This window comes from Ursus americanus, chromosome 13 (assembly GCF_024610735.1).
Source record: "Ursus americanus isolate L20-20 chromosome 13, mUrsAme1.1.p, whole genome shotgun sequence".
In the NCBI taxonomy this organism is placed as follows: domain Eukaryota; kingdom Metazoa; phylum Chordata; class Mammalia; order Carnivora; family Ursidae; genus Ursus; species Ursus americanus.
The window spans coordinates 12,357,696-12,371,758 of NC_142139.1; the positions used below are offsets into that span (position 1 = coordinate 12,357,696).

A 14,063-nucleotide genomic window follows, 5' to 3' on the forward strand; every position below is an offset into this window, starting at 1 on the left:
TAATATTATTATTATTTTCTCAATAAATGGTCTGCATCAAAGAACCATCCCAACACATTCCAAAATAACTATCCTATCCTTTAATAGGCTAACAAATGGGGAATCAGGATATGAATAGTTTTTAATAAGATAATAAAGGAATGGCAGGGATGGTATTTTTCTGTTTTGAATGATACATTAACTGAATTTTTAAATGACTATTATACTGTATATTAAGGCTGAAATTTACCTAACAAACACATACATTGCAATTATCATGTACAGGCATAATTATAAATGCTTTAAAATATTAACTCATTTAGTCCCATAACAATCCTTTAAGATACATCGTGTTATTATCACAATTTTAGAGTTCAGGAGACAGTGTGCCAAGGTAACACTGATTGTAGTGGTAGAGTTGGGATTTGAACCCATGCAGTCTGGCTGCAGAATCTCTTAAACACTGTGCTGTGTTGTCAAAAGAAAAAGGAAAAAAAAAAAAAAGGAAGGCAGGGGAAGGAATGGGACAGGGAGATTATAAGAGGATGGCTATGGTAATATAATTTTTGATTCTCATAAACATGGAGCAACTAGACAATAAGACATACAAAACAGCTGAAGAGTGTTATCCATAACTCATAAACAATATTTATAGCAAAGCAAGGTGGTAAGGTATCCCTATAAACTTCAAAATACAGTTGGTTGAGGACCAACCTCCAATGATCAGAAGACCCATATTTTATCAGCTTCTGTGCATGAGGAAGCAGAGGAAAGCAGCACGGTGTCTGACAGAAGAAAAGGAGAACCTCAGAATATGTACCACACCCAGACAATGGTAGTGCCAAGTGACAACAGCAGCTGAAACTGATCGTGTTTTTGCCAAAACCAATATGAGATGAGTTGAGGGATCCACAGGAAAAATAATCTAAAAAGACCAGTGCATTTTGGTCCCTGGGAAATCTCAAAGTGACCAGTTAGATCTCCTAAGCTAAGGAGAAACTACCTGGAGCGAAATAAAAATTGAGGAAGATAATTACAATAGAGATGAAAGAAAGAAATTTTTCAGAGAAAAGTGAAGAGGGAAACAAAACTAGGAAATCTTAGAAAACAAGCTTCTATACTTTCAGTGTCAGATGAAAATAAGAGAAGAATTGAGAGGTTTAGGAACTCTTCCAAATCGCCTGCTTAAAGTTCAGAAAATAATAATTTCACATCAATTTAGGAAATAAAAAGTATTGAGGTAAAATTCCATACAAAGTTTTTAAATGAAAGCATGCCAAAAAATATATACATATGTAGTTTAAATGAACTATTACATGCTAGTTCAAGATGAGCTAAAGTACATTAAAAATTACTAAAACATGAAAAACACATTAAAAATAACATGAAAGAAAAACTCAAGCATATTGATAGAACTCAAGAAAAAAATAAAAATAAAAGAAACCATCTTTTTAGAAATACAGAATGAATTAGAGAAACACAAACAAAAATGAACACAACAGTTTACACCTAAGGAGACATAGAAGGTAAAGAAGTGAAAATTTTAAAAATCCAGATGTAAATGAAAGAGATTAAGAGAGAGAGAAAGTGACAAATATTAAAGATAAGCAACGAGTGTCCAAGAAGGAAGGTCCAACAAACATTAATAGCAGACAAAGAATAGAGGAAGTGTTAGGGGGGAAAAACACTAAAAATTACAATTCAGGAAAACTTCCTTATATAAAGCATTAAAATTACATACTGAAACATTACCACATACATGAGAGTATAGTCCCAAAATAAACAATGCCAAGAAGTACTTGGCTTCAAAGAAAAAAACACTTTTTGACATTAGGCACAGAAAGAAATTGAATTATAAGTCAACATAAGGGGAAAAAATTATCTCATCATCAGTCTTTCTGACAGTAAGAGAATTTTAACCCTGAGGAAAATAGAGGAACATATTTAAGATATGCAAGGGGAAAAATGAGGGTTTAAAATCAGCAAAACTGATTTCAACTATAAAAGTCCAAACTATTATCACACGTAAGAACTCAGGAAATATTGTTCCTATAAGCCCTTCCTGAGGAATTTACTAGAGAATGGACTTCAGACTACTGAAATGACTATATAAGATTACCATAAGAATTGTGGCCAGCAGTAAGCCTGTGGATGTTTGCAGATCTGGGTTAAGACTAAAGGAAGGTTAAAATGGAGGGAGCGGTCGCCTGGGTGGCTGAGTCAGTTAAGCTTTCCACTCTTGATTTTGGTTCAGGTCATGATCTTCAGGTAATGATCTCTTGGGCTCTGGGTTGGGCTCTGTGCTCAGCAGGGAGTCTGCTGGAGATTCTCTCTCTTCCTCTCCCTCTGCCTAGCCCCCCAAATATATAACTAAATCTTTAAAAAAAAATTTCTAAAGTGGAGGAAGTATTGTTTGAACAGCTGTATATTCAGATTTTTTAAATCATGAAATAAATGAGAATGGTTTTTATGAAAAAAACATGTTTATTCTCATTAATTATATTAGAGGCGGTAGCATTAATATTGTTATTCAGAGATTATTGGATATCTAGTGTTGTATAAAGCAAATAAGTAATTATGAGTTATTCAAACTATCATCATTTGTAATACTGAATGAGTATTTTTTGTTTGGAAGAAAGGAGATACAGATGTAATATATAAGAGTTAATTTTAAAAAGTCCTGTAGAACTACATTTGAATTAGAAATATACATATGAACTCATGCTATTGTGGTATTCATTTCTACTGTGTTTTGCTGACTGCATAGTTATGGAATGCAATCCAGTTACAATGAGCATTCTCAATTCCCAGATTGTAGCCTTTAATTTCCATTTAGCACTGAAAGAAATTGGGGTTTCATGGAGAAATGGCTGATTCCAGTCCTAGAGCAGGAAATGAACAGAATCAGAGTAAAATATTTCCAAATCAGACAGTGAGAAAGCCTTCAAAGACTATTACAGTCATGTCAAAATGGTTCAAGAGCCAATTTGAAGAGGTGCTCATTGGCAATGATAGCGCACCTTTATTCATAATATATTTAAAAAGTAATTTGTTCTGGGCTGAAGCCTTAATTTGTTGGTGCAAGACTCTAGTGCTTTTCCTGCCTCAGTTGTGGAAACCCATACAGAAAAAGGGGCCGGAAACTCAAAGCTGTTTGAAATGCTGAGCCCCCTACATGGTGAGCAGCTGTTCTGGAGAGTCCCAGAGTCCTGTGATGGGACTTTATGGGAATTAAAAATCAACTTGTGTTCAACTACTGAAAAAAAAAAAGTAATTGGTTAATGTTGAAGTTATAGGGAACCAAGTGTCATGCAAATAAAAGGATACACTCAAGCATTTATCATGGCTTTACAATTTGAGTATTCCAAGGGTAACCAAACAGTGTCTCTCTCTAAAAGTACTTAATTAATAAATAGAAGTGATAGACTGAGAATATGATTTTGTTTTGCAGCTTCCAATGAATTAATGGACCTGTGCCTTAAGGATAACTGCAGATAACATCACAAAAAAGACATATGCAGACACTCGTATACTAACTCTGAAATCTAAATCATCACATCCTCTACAGGTCAAATACTGAGCATTCTTCAACAGACTATGGACGACTTAAAAGAGAGCAAAATTACTAAATTATGTTAGCTAGGATTTCTCACATGGATGTAACATTATAAAGGAGCACAAGAAGTGGTAACCGGGATAATGATCACTTTTTTTTTTAAGATTTTATTTATTTATTTGACAGAGAGAGACAGCCAGTGAGAGAGTGAACACAAGCAGGGGGAGTGGGAGAGGAAGAAGCAGGCTCCCAATGAAGCAGGGAGCCCAATGCGGGGCTCGATCCCGGGACTCGATCCCAGGACTCTGGGATCACTCCCTGAGCTGAAGGCAGACGCTTAATGACTGAGCCACCCAGGCGCCCCAGGATAATGATCACTTTTGGAAGGCGGGAGGGGATTAGAACTGGTAAAGGCATCATGGAGAGGTCTCTGAGTTCTATTTATTGACTTGAGTGGTAGTTACAAGGGTGTTCACCTTAAAATACCTCATTGAGCCATACATTTGTTTTGTGTTTTTCTGTATCTGCATTTTATTTTCTAGTACAAGAGATAAAAGTGATAACAACTGATGCATCTTTTATGAAACATTTACTTACACATTAGCATATATCATATCATCCAAGTATATACTCTTAAGTCAAAACATCTACTTCTTAAGTCTCTGTTTGAGACACAAGAATTCATTGATTTTCCAAGCCAAATATCAGAAAGTCATTGCAAATGTCATTACCCTTAGTTTTTGATGTAATGTTCCATGATTCATTATTTGCATATATCAATTAGTACTATTTTAAAGCAAGTTTGAGTCAATCATTGGATGAAGTAATAGAACTAAACTAGATTAGTAAAACAATTAAAGTTCTGATGTTTCAAGGAAAACTGAATGATATTTTTCAAATCACAGATGCTTGCTACCATTGAAGTTTATCATGGAATTTGTCATCTTAGAAGCTGAGCATCTAAGTTGTTGGAGGGAAGGAGGGTGGGAAAATGGGCAGAATGGATATGGAGGAGGGGAAGATAGAGGCTTCCAGTTATGGAATGGGTAGGTCTCAAGAGGGGGGGGGCATCGCATGGGGAATATAGTTAATAATACTCTAATGGTGTTATGGCGACAGATGGTAGGTATACTTATGGTGAGCATAGCATAGTGGATGGGTATATTGAATTGCTATCTTGTACGCTTGAAACTAATGTGTGTTAGCTATATTCAAAAATAGGGAGGGAGGGAGGGAAGGAGGAAGGAAGCTGACCACCTAATTAGGCTAAGGGTACTATAATCGTTGGGATAATCCAAAAGGTTAATCTTTAGGTCTAACCAGTCAGAGTAACACCATAGCAGCTTGCAGAGACTTATTTTTCAAGACGGCTAGGAGAGTTACAGATGAGACTTTTACAGAGTCATAGACATTGCATTTTCAATCTGGAAAATGCCATAGGAGCCTAACACTCCTGTTTCATTAAAAAAAGACATTTACGCAGAGATCAGGAGGTATACCCAAAGTCCTAGCAATAGAGGTGACAGATAAAAGAAGGAAACAGGTTGCTCAATTTCCAAACCACTGCTCTTTCCTCTTAGGTAGCAATAAAATAGAAGAGCTCAGAGACATGCTAGAACAAACCAGTGTTTTCAAGAGCAAAAGCAAACTTATCTTTGCCCACAGAAGCCTTCCCAAGCACATAATACATGGAATGTATGAGGAAAGAGCAGAGGGGATTCCCTGCTCAGTTCAATCCCAGCCCAGTTTTGCTGCACTTTAGGGTAGTAAGAGGTTTCTACTGGGCACTGAACTTTTCAATAAGTAAATATACTATTAACTCAAACAGTTTATCAACACTTATTTTATTAGATTACAATGACTGTTACATATTTTTCTTTTTTTTTTTTAAGATTTTATTTATGCATTTGAGATAGAAAGAGAGTAGAGAGACCATGAGTAGGGGGAGCAGAGGGAAAGAGAGAAACGGGTTCCCTGATGAGCTAGGAGCCCGACATGAGGCTCGATCCCGGGATCATGACCTGAGCTAAAGCCAGACGTTCAACTGACTGAGCCACCCAGGCACCCTGGGTTACATATTTTCTATAGAAAAAGTTCAAGACATAGTTCCCATAAAAATGTATATTTAAAAAATCAGGCCTGGAGAGCTTGGGTGGCTCAGCCAGTTGAGTCTGACTCTTAATCTTGGCTCAGGTCATGATCTCTGAGTTGTGAGGTCAAGCCCAGTGTGGGGCTCCATGCTCAGCATAGAGCCTGCTTAAGATTCTCTCTCTCTCCTTCTCCCTCTGCCCCTCCCCCCCAGCTCACACACGCTCTCTTAAAAAACAAAAACAAAAAAAAACTGCCCTACAAAAGCAGAGCAAGTTTGTTTGTTTTTTTTAATAATATTTTTTATTATATTATGTTAGTCACCATACAGTACATCCCTAGTTTTTGATGTAAAGCAACTTTGAAATGTATTATACAGAATAACTTCTGACTAATCAAAGCAAAGAGTATGAATAAAAATTATGACTATCAACATAGATATTAAGAAAAGGATATCTAAATCAGTCCCCTTTCTATAACATGGAGAAATGAAATAAAGGAAATGTTGCACCCAGTTTTTTATCTTTAATGTGAAGATTATATAGAGAAAAAATTTATATTTAAGGTCTTTTTTAAGATTTATTTATTTGAGAGGTGGGGAGGGGCACAGAGAGAGAATCTTCAGGCAGAATCCCCGCTGAGTGCAGAGCCGACTTGGGGCTTGATCTCAGGACCCATGAGATCATGACCTGAGTTGAAACCAAGAGAGGGATACTCAACTGACTGAGTCACCCAGGTGCCCCTATTTAACCAATAACAACAACAACAACAAAAAACACTAAAAGTTGCAGCAAAACTTAGGTTTTCAATGTGATATTAACTAGTTTACACTTTTATTCCATAAAAGCAGCATTTCCTTCATATTTTTTTCTCTGAAAATTAGATTTTTCTACTTAAAGTAAATCAAAAATATCTATGTTCCAACTTTGGAAATCATCTGTCAGGACAAATGGAGTCCAGAATTTGGTCATAAGCAATTACATTTTAAGGATTAGGTATACGTACCAAATCAAGATGTAGAAACAAAGGGCATAACTTCAAATGGGAACTCTGAATTTCTACCAGAAAGATGAGACAAGAGTACCTTTGCCTTAGTTTCTTCACCAGAAAGTGTTTTTCTTAAACTATGTGGCTAACATATCCTAAAGGCTTACATTAAAAAAAAAAAAATGTGTATCAAACATGAAAGACTGACAGATGTATTCAAATAAAAAGAATAATTTGTAATTTCATACTATTTTTTCATTTCCTTTTTAATATTTGAAATAAAAGTGAAAAGAATGAAAAGAGGGAAGATTTTATAAAACAACTATTCTTTTGTTCAGTATCTTTCTTAGCATATATTAATTATTCTTTTCACAAAATCTTACTTATGTTCTGATTAAAATTTCACTATTGCCATGTATGTCAGAATGGGCCATAATGATAAACCTCATTCTTTCCTAGTGTATCCATATTAAATTAGCTAACCAGATTTAAGTATGCTTTTTATCAAATAAATAAGGAATTTCGAAATTGAGGGGGAAGCCCTCTAAACAACTGAGATGTTCCCCTTACTTTAAGTTTATAAGTACTAAAGGTCTGTTTTCTCTTCCATTACCTGGTATGTCTCAAAAAATTCATTCTTTATTTTGAGTAATCACACCAAAATGGCAATTCAATGATATTGCATTCAGAAAGTTTTAAGGGACATTGTTTTAAAAAATGTTCACTGTCTTTGTTACTAATGTCACTGTGTCTGGATTGCCAAAAGAGTTTTTTAAAAAGCTGACAATCTAACAATGTAATTATTTTCATTGTCATTTCAATAAAGAATTCATCTAGTCATCTGACTTTGAGCAATTCATGTGGCTTTAGCTGTAAGATAGAGAAATTTTTCTTTAAAGAAATAAATTGAGGGGCTCATCCATCAACTCTCTAATCACTTCTTTTCTTTTAGAGCACTTTAAACACTCTATGGGCAGTGATGCTGGGAAGCTAGAAGCCATGGATCTCTTTTTATTTCATTATTTCCAGTGGGTTCTTAGAAAATCAATAGTATTTATTTTAAGAAAACACTTTGGTTTTTGTTACCTTGGCTCTGCATTACTTTAAAATCAGCTATTTGATTAATATACAGGATGTAATATAATTGGCATATTCATGCCACAAAAGAAAATGTGTTCTGTTCCTAAGGTAAATGATTCCGATAAACTTATAAAAGAATATTAATTTTCATTGTGAGAAATTTGTTATTTTTATTTGCTATGATTTTTATCTGAATAGATAAGGTAACACTAGGCCCTTGGGTTGCGCATTTAAATAAGTACGATTTTCTTTTTAAACATCTTGGCAAGACATCAGAGCTACAACAGAGACCTTGACAGTTACAACTGCCAGTGACTTTCCCCTGACATTGAACAAGGATAAAACAGATGCTTCAATGTACCAAGTAGCACTGTTCAGCTTCTTTAAAATTACAGTCTAATAGCTATCTAATTAGTTGCTCATTTTTCTGTTTACAAAATAATCCCAATATTTCTTTCCTCCTATATACTAAGCATTTTTAATGTAGAAAGAAGACAACATTAAAACAGATAATAAATGTATTTTATGTATTTCTCCTAATATAAGCAATTGATTTACAATAGAAATGTTACGGCAGGCTGAAATTATATTTCAACATAAATATTAACCAGTAATCCTTTGTTAAAATGTATTTTAGGAACTGGGAAATAAAATGTATGGGAAATGGCAAAGGAACTGAGTTTAATCAACCTGAAAATTAGACATTTCAAATATATAATAATTTTCAAATATACAAAATGTCTAAACACAGGAATATTCAACAACTATACCCATCTTTACCTAAGGACAAGACTAAATGAAGTGCGCTCAAAACGTAGCATGAGCAATTTAAGTTAGAAATGCAACTATTGAGGGGTTTGGGCTGGGGAGAGGTACGAAGCTCTCTTCACAGGCCTTAGCAGAGGGTTTCTCTTTACGAGTTATGACTGGATCCCTCATCTCAATTATTCCTTTCTTTTGACAGTGATTTGTAGACAATATTGAGAAGCTCTTCATCAAGACATAACATTTACTATGCGGTCATATGTGGAAATAGTCACTTAAGGACCTGTTTCTTTTTATTGGCAACTTATCTTTACCACCTATGATAGACTATCCCACACAGTAATGCACAATTACTAATGGCTCATGAATAAATCGATTGAAGAAAGGAATCCAAATAGGGTGTTCTATAAAACATCAGGCCGAGGGAGGGCAGAGTATCCCAGTGGTTAACAACATGGTATTTGGAGCTGCAGTTAGGATTAAAATCCTGGCTCTTCCATTTACCAGCTGTATGACCCCTGGCAAGTAATTTTATCCCACTATACCTCAATTTCCTCATCTCTAAAATGGGATATCAATAATTAGGTAAAAATTAAATATTTAGGTCAGGATACTGAAAGGAAGCAGTAAAGAAACAAATAGAAATGAGTCACGGTGAAGTGAGGCCTGTATATTAAGATAATAACATTAAAATATATGGCACAGTGGCATAATATTCTAGCCAGTTTCAACATAATTATTTCACTTATCACCAATTTCCTATTCAATCCACTGTTTATCATTTGACGCTTTATAGCCTTAATTTTCTTTATATGTGGGAATCTACTAATAGCTAACACTTTAAAGCTAGCACTTACATAGTATCTCTTATGTACCAATCATTGAAGCACATTTTCACATATTTTTCAGGTTTTTAAGAAAATTTTGCAACATTTAAACACAGTATGAGGTGGAAAAGCAACACTTGGCAACAAGCTATCCACAAGAACCAAATCCTCACAGACTGGTCTGATGTCAGGAGAGTGATTTTTCTTCAGTGACAACAAAACCACAGGCTAAGTCACTGCATGTCTCTGGAAGGCAGTGTCTGGCAGGAATCTGACTGAGGGTCTGTCCTGAAGAGCAGATGGGCAGGAGAATGCTTCCCAAGGAGGACTCCTCTGTGTTTTGCACACGTACCCACACAGCACATCCTCATGACTACCACCAGACTGACACGGTGGCAGCAGCACAGTCACACCTGAAGTGTGGCTTCAGTTCAAAGAACAGCTGCAGTAGTCAAATTATTACAAAGACCCATAAAATGTCTCTAACTCTCAGAGACATCGAAAATACAGTTATTGCTCTTTCTTTCTTTTCCTCAAAAAAAAAAAAAAAAAAAAAAAAAGGTGAACCATGGGACATGGCTATGAAAATTCCAAAACAATAATTTCAAAGATATAGGACACTTCAAATAATTCATCTACATATTTTGAAACATTCTCCTTTATCCAAAACATCGCAATGTGCACAGAGACACAGCAGGAAGCTGATCATTACTAACAATATCAACAGCGTTTTACAATTATGAACCTTAAGAATGTTTATATGATTTTCATAGCAGTTAATAAAGATCAAAGCAAGATATAAACTAACCTACTGACTTGTCTTTGGTAACAATTTGTGATTTAAGTGACTGTTACTAAATCTAAATTACATAAAATTTTTCATGAATATCTTAGGATGGCAGATATATACCAAGGTGAACTTACTCGCTTTGCTTCCAGGTAAACTCAAATATCACTTTTTATTGACTTTTCATCGTGATGACTTTCTACTAACTTATTTTTTATTCATTATTTAAATTGAAAAATAGAATGAAATGAAAATCTCATAATAAAAATTACTTCCCATTTAGAGATTTATGTTTCAGACAACAAAATCTCTGATTTCCATCAAGAAAATATTAGTTGAGTATAATTTTAGAAACTTATGGGCACTATCTTCCTATCTTTTCCTTTTTAAAAATAAACCCCAACATAATCTGAGTAAAAATCTGTATTAGTTTATTGCTTCAGAACTTATTCTGTTTCTACTATCAAGATCAGCTAGACTGACTTTGGGCGATTCAGTTCAACATTCTCTGCTGAGCATAATTCAACTATGGATAAGGAGAATTCAACTATGGTCTTAAAAAAATGCCAAGAAAAGGCTTTTGATTTCTTATGATAAAAATATGCTTTTAAAAAAGTGGTTTTTTAGTCTTCTTCCTTTATAGTTAACTCAGGCTCTGCTTAAATCTGTTATAGTCTTCTGCCCAATCATTATAATTTTTTCCCTTCAAATATTTCCTGCAGGGTTATTTCTCAATCCATTGCAACCACAGAGAAGAAATCACACTAAAGTTGCTGCTGAGTAAAAGAAAGGGAAAAGTAAGCATAGAATGACCACTTACTGAGCTTTCAATATGGGGCAGGCATTCAGCTGGGTGTTTCTTTCTAAACCATATAAATAACTCAATCCGTTTTAGAAAACATGGAGGTAAATTGCATGAAATTGGGAGGCTGAGATTAGGCAAGAGATAAAATAATGGGAAATGATCAATTACTCTTTAAGTAAACAACGACAAAGTCATCAAGGTCATCCCTTTATTTAAGGTTACATTTTATCTATTATTGCCATTTATTGGCCCTCTCTTGATTACAAATTGGTTTTTGCTTTCAGAGAAGCACAATCATTGGAGAAGGTGTTTGTCTTTGAGAAAACAAAAAAGCAAAAAACCAAAAAGATGGTAACACTGAAAATTGTCCTTAGGGAAACCATTAGACCTCAGAAGAAGGGACTGATCAAATTGCCCTGTCAGCTGTGGTCTCTGTCCGTGTATATGCTGCTGCCCATCTTCCTAAGGGGGAAATATTTGTTAAATGTTACATCGGAACCAAGCAGGAAATCATTTTCAAATTCTGAAAAAAATAAGTTAGTGTATTTGCATATATCGTTTGCCTATTTTTAATGAATGCATGTATTTCAGCACAATAATGCATCCTGATTTGCTGCCATTTGGTGCCTTTGGCACACTTTGGAGATACCATCATCACAGGTTTGGCAGGTGTTCTACAAATTTCAAAATAAATGTTTCAAATAATTTTTGAAGGGCAACCTTCAGCAATATACACTGAGCACCCACAAGTAGCCACACACCTTCAGAACATTTGATAAATGACTCTTGTTCTCGTATATAAAAATTTATTTTTAGTATCTCCTAACATTTTGGGTCAACACAAAAATGTATTTGGTTCAACTTAAATTTCATTTGAAGAAATTACTTTAACTGAGTATCTTTAAAAACTAGATGAGGAATTTGAAAGAGGGAGCATACAGCAGGGGAAAAAAAGAAAAAAAAAACAGAGATTCTCACTGCACACATAAGTACAGAAAGGTTCTCTACAAATATACACAGATTTCAATTTCCCTAGAAATTATGACCCTTGAAAGTTTTCATGTTCTTTTTTGCCAACAATTTAAAAAGTGGAGAATATTTAAAGAATATACAGATTAATAACTTTAGATTTTAATTAGGTAGAATCAACAAAAACAGGGTAGAAACTTTTATACCAAAGAAATTAATTCATTACAAATGTTCTGGCTCCATACAGTCAAGGCACTAAGACCGATGCTGGTTTTAGGTGGTGATAGCAATAACAAGGGAGTTGTGAACAAGAACTACAAGGAACACATTTGTAGGGGGACAAAGAATTACATAAAAGTCACTTCTTTAATATTTATCAATTTTCGAATGTGGTAAGAATAATGAATGATATGAACATGAAAACCGTATCAGGAGATACCTACTTAAGATAGTCCTATATGCTCACAATTAGACATGCCTTCTCTAAAAACTTACCATTGAGAGTAAATTTTAAAAAACAAAACAAAACACAGCTTCTTAAAAATAAGATAAACAGCTCCTTGAGGAAGAAACAAGACAGAAATCTAAGCAATGACCCGACTGAAGACAAAGGCCTACTGAAGGAGGGAGCTTAGAGCAGACGGCAGGGCTCTACAATTTTGGCGGTCTGCATTCAAACTGGGAAGTAAATCTTGGTGCTCTACTTAGAGCCACTGGTTTCCCTGGGTTTCCTCTGCTTGTTGAAGGAGGACAGGGAAGAAAAACTACTTGTTGCTAACCCAGCCTGTGCTGTGGTTTTGAGCAGTAAGAAGGTAGGAAAATACAGACGTTGCCTCCTGACTGAAAACTGAAACAAGTTGCACGCAGCTGCTTTCTGTGGTACATCCATGTCACCATGAGGTATGGGTCCCATACTGCCAGATCCTAGAGGATGACCATGGACTGCTATAAACCCATGGTAGGTGGCCCCAGCTGCAGTACTAGGCCGGATGAGTTCTCTTTTCTAGAGAAGAAAACAGTGTTTCAGGTACTTGATTTGTGGCCACTGATCTGGAGAACGGATTCTTTTGCTTCCCCACAGAAGAGAGAATCAGAAACAGTTGCAACTCACTTAAGACAGACAAGAGATCGAGGCCCTGTTGGGCTCCCTGCTCAGCGGGAAGTCTGCTTCTCCCTCTGTTTCTGCCCATCCCTCTGCTCATGCTCTCCCTCTCTCCATCTCAAGTGAATAATAATAATAAAAAAAAGACAGACAAGAGAATATTTTGATAGTTTTTCCCAAGATAATGTTAATTCTTCCACCTTCTGCCATAATACTGCCCAAAGGGAACTAGGACAGCCAAATATGCTAATAAAATATCACAATGACCCACGATACTAATAAAATCCTGTTAACTGAACCAGTTAAGCAAGAAGCAAGTATTGGAAGCTTTGGTAAAACATGCAACCCAAAGAATGGAAGATAAACCCTATGAAGATTCTGGTTGCTGCTGCTTTAGTAAAACTTTTAGGATTCTAGTGGTCAGAGACATGCCACATCCCCACTATGAAATAAAAGACAAATTGTTGCACCCAAAAGGAGAATCCAAAAAAGGATGCCCAATAGCTGATCAGCTTCTCTGGAATCTGAAGTTAGTGTATTCTACATTTTGGAATAATGCTTTGGCCCTTATGCAAAATCTCATGGAATGAATGAAACACACTGCTTTTAGTGTGTCCAGAGTAGGAGGGGACATGCAGCTCACTGAGGCTAGAAAACTAGTAGAACTGTCACTTGACTCATTGTCCTGGGACCCTACAGTGTTGGAGGTATCAGTGGTGAAAAAAGATAGAGTGTAGAGTATATGGGAGGCTCTTGGTTTCTGGAGCAAAACTATATCTTCTGCAAGAGACAGTTATGTGCCTTCTAAAAAACAGCTCCTGATATGCTACTGGAACCTGACAGAACACTTAAACATGGGTTCCACGTAATGCTGCATATGAAGTGTCCAATACAGGCTGGAATCTGACAGATTCACAAACTCAGAAATTTGGGCATGTCCAGGAGTAACCCATTATAAATTGGAAACGGTATGTCTATCACTGAGCCCAAGACAACAGAGGGAGTAAAATATATTATTTCATGGTCCATTTATTCTATCAAGTTGTACCAACCTGCTCTGTCAGATTACACTTATGGCCTCATGAGTTGAGGCCCTTTATGACTAGCTGATGAAGGCA

At 35.6% G+C, this 14,063-nt stretch overlaps 1 long non-coding RNA gene across 4 annotated transcripts in view; it reads right to left on the reverse strand.

The window, feature by feature from the left end:
• The window catches only part of LOC123793334 (uncharacterized), a 500,602-nt gene that overhangs the window by 36,871 nt on the left and 449,668 nt on the right, over positions 1-14,063 (reverse strand). The gene's annotated exons all lie outside the window — the stretch shown is intronic.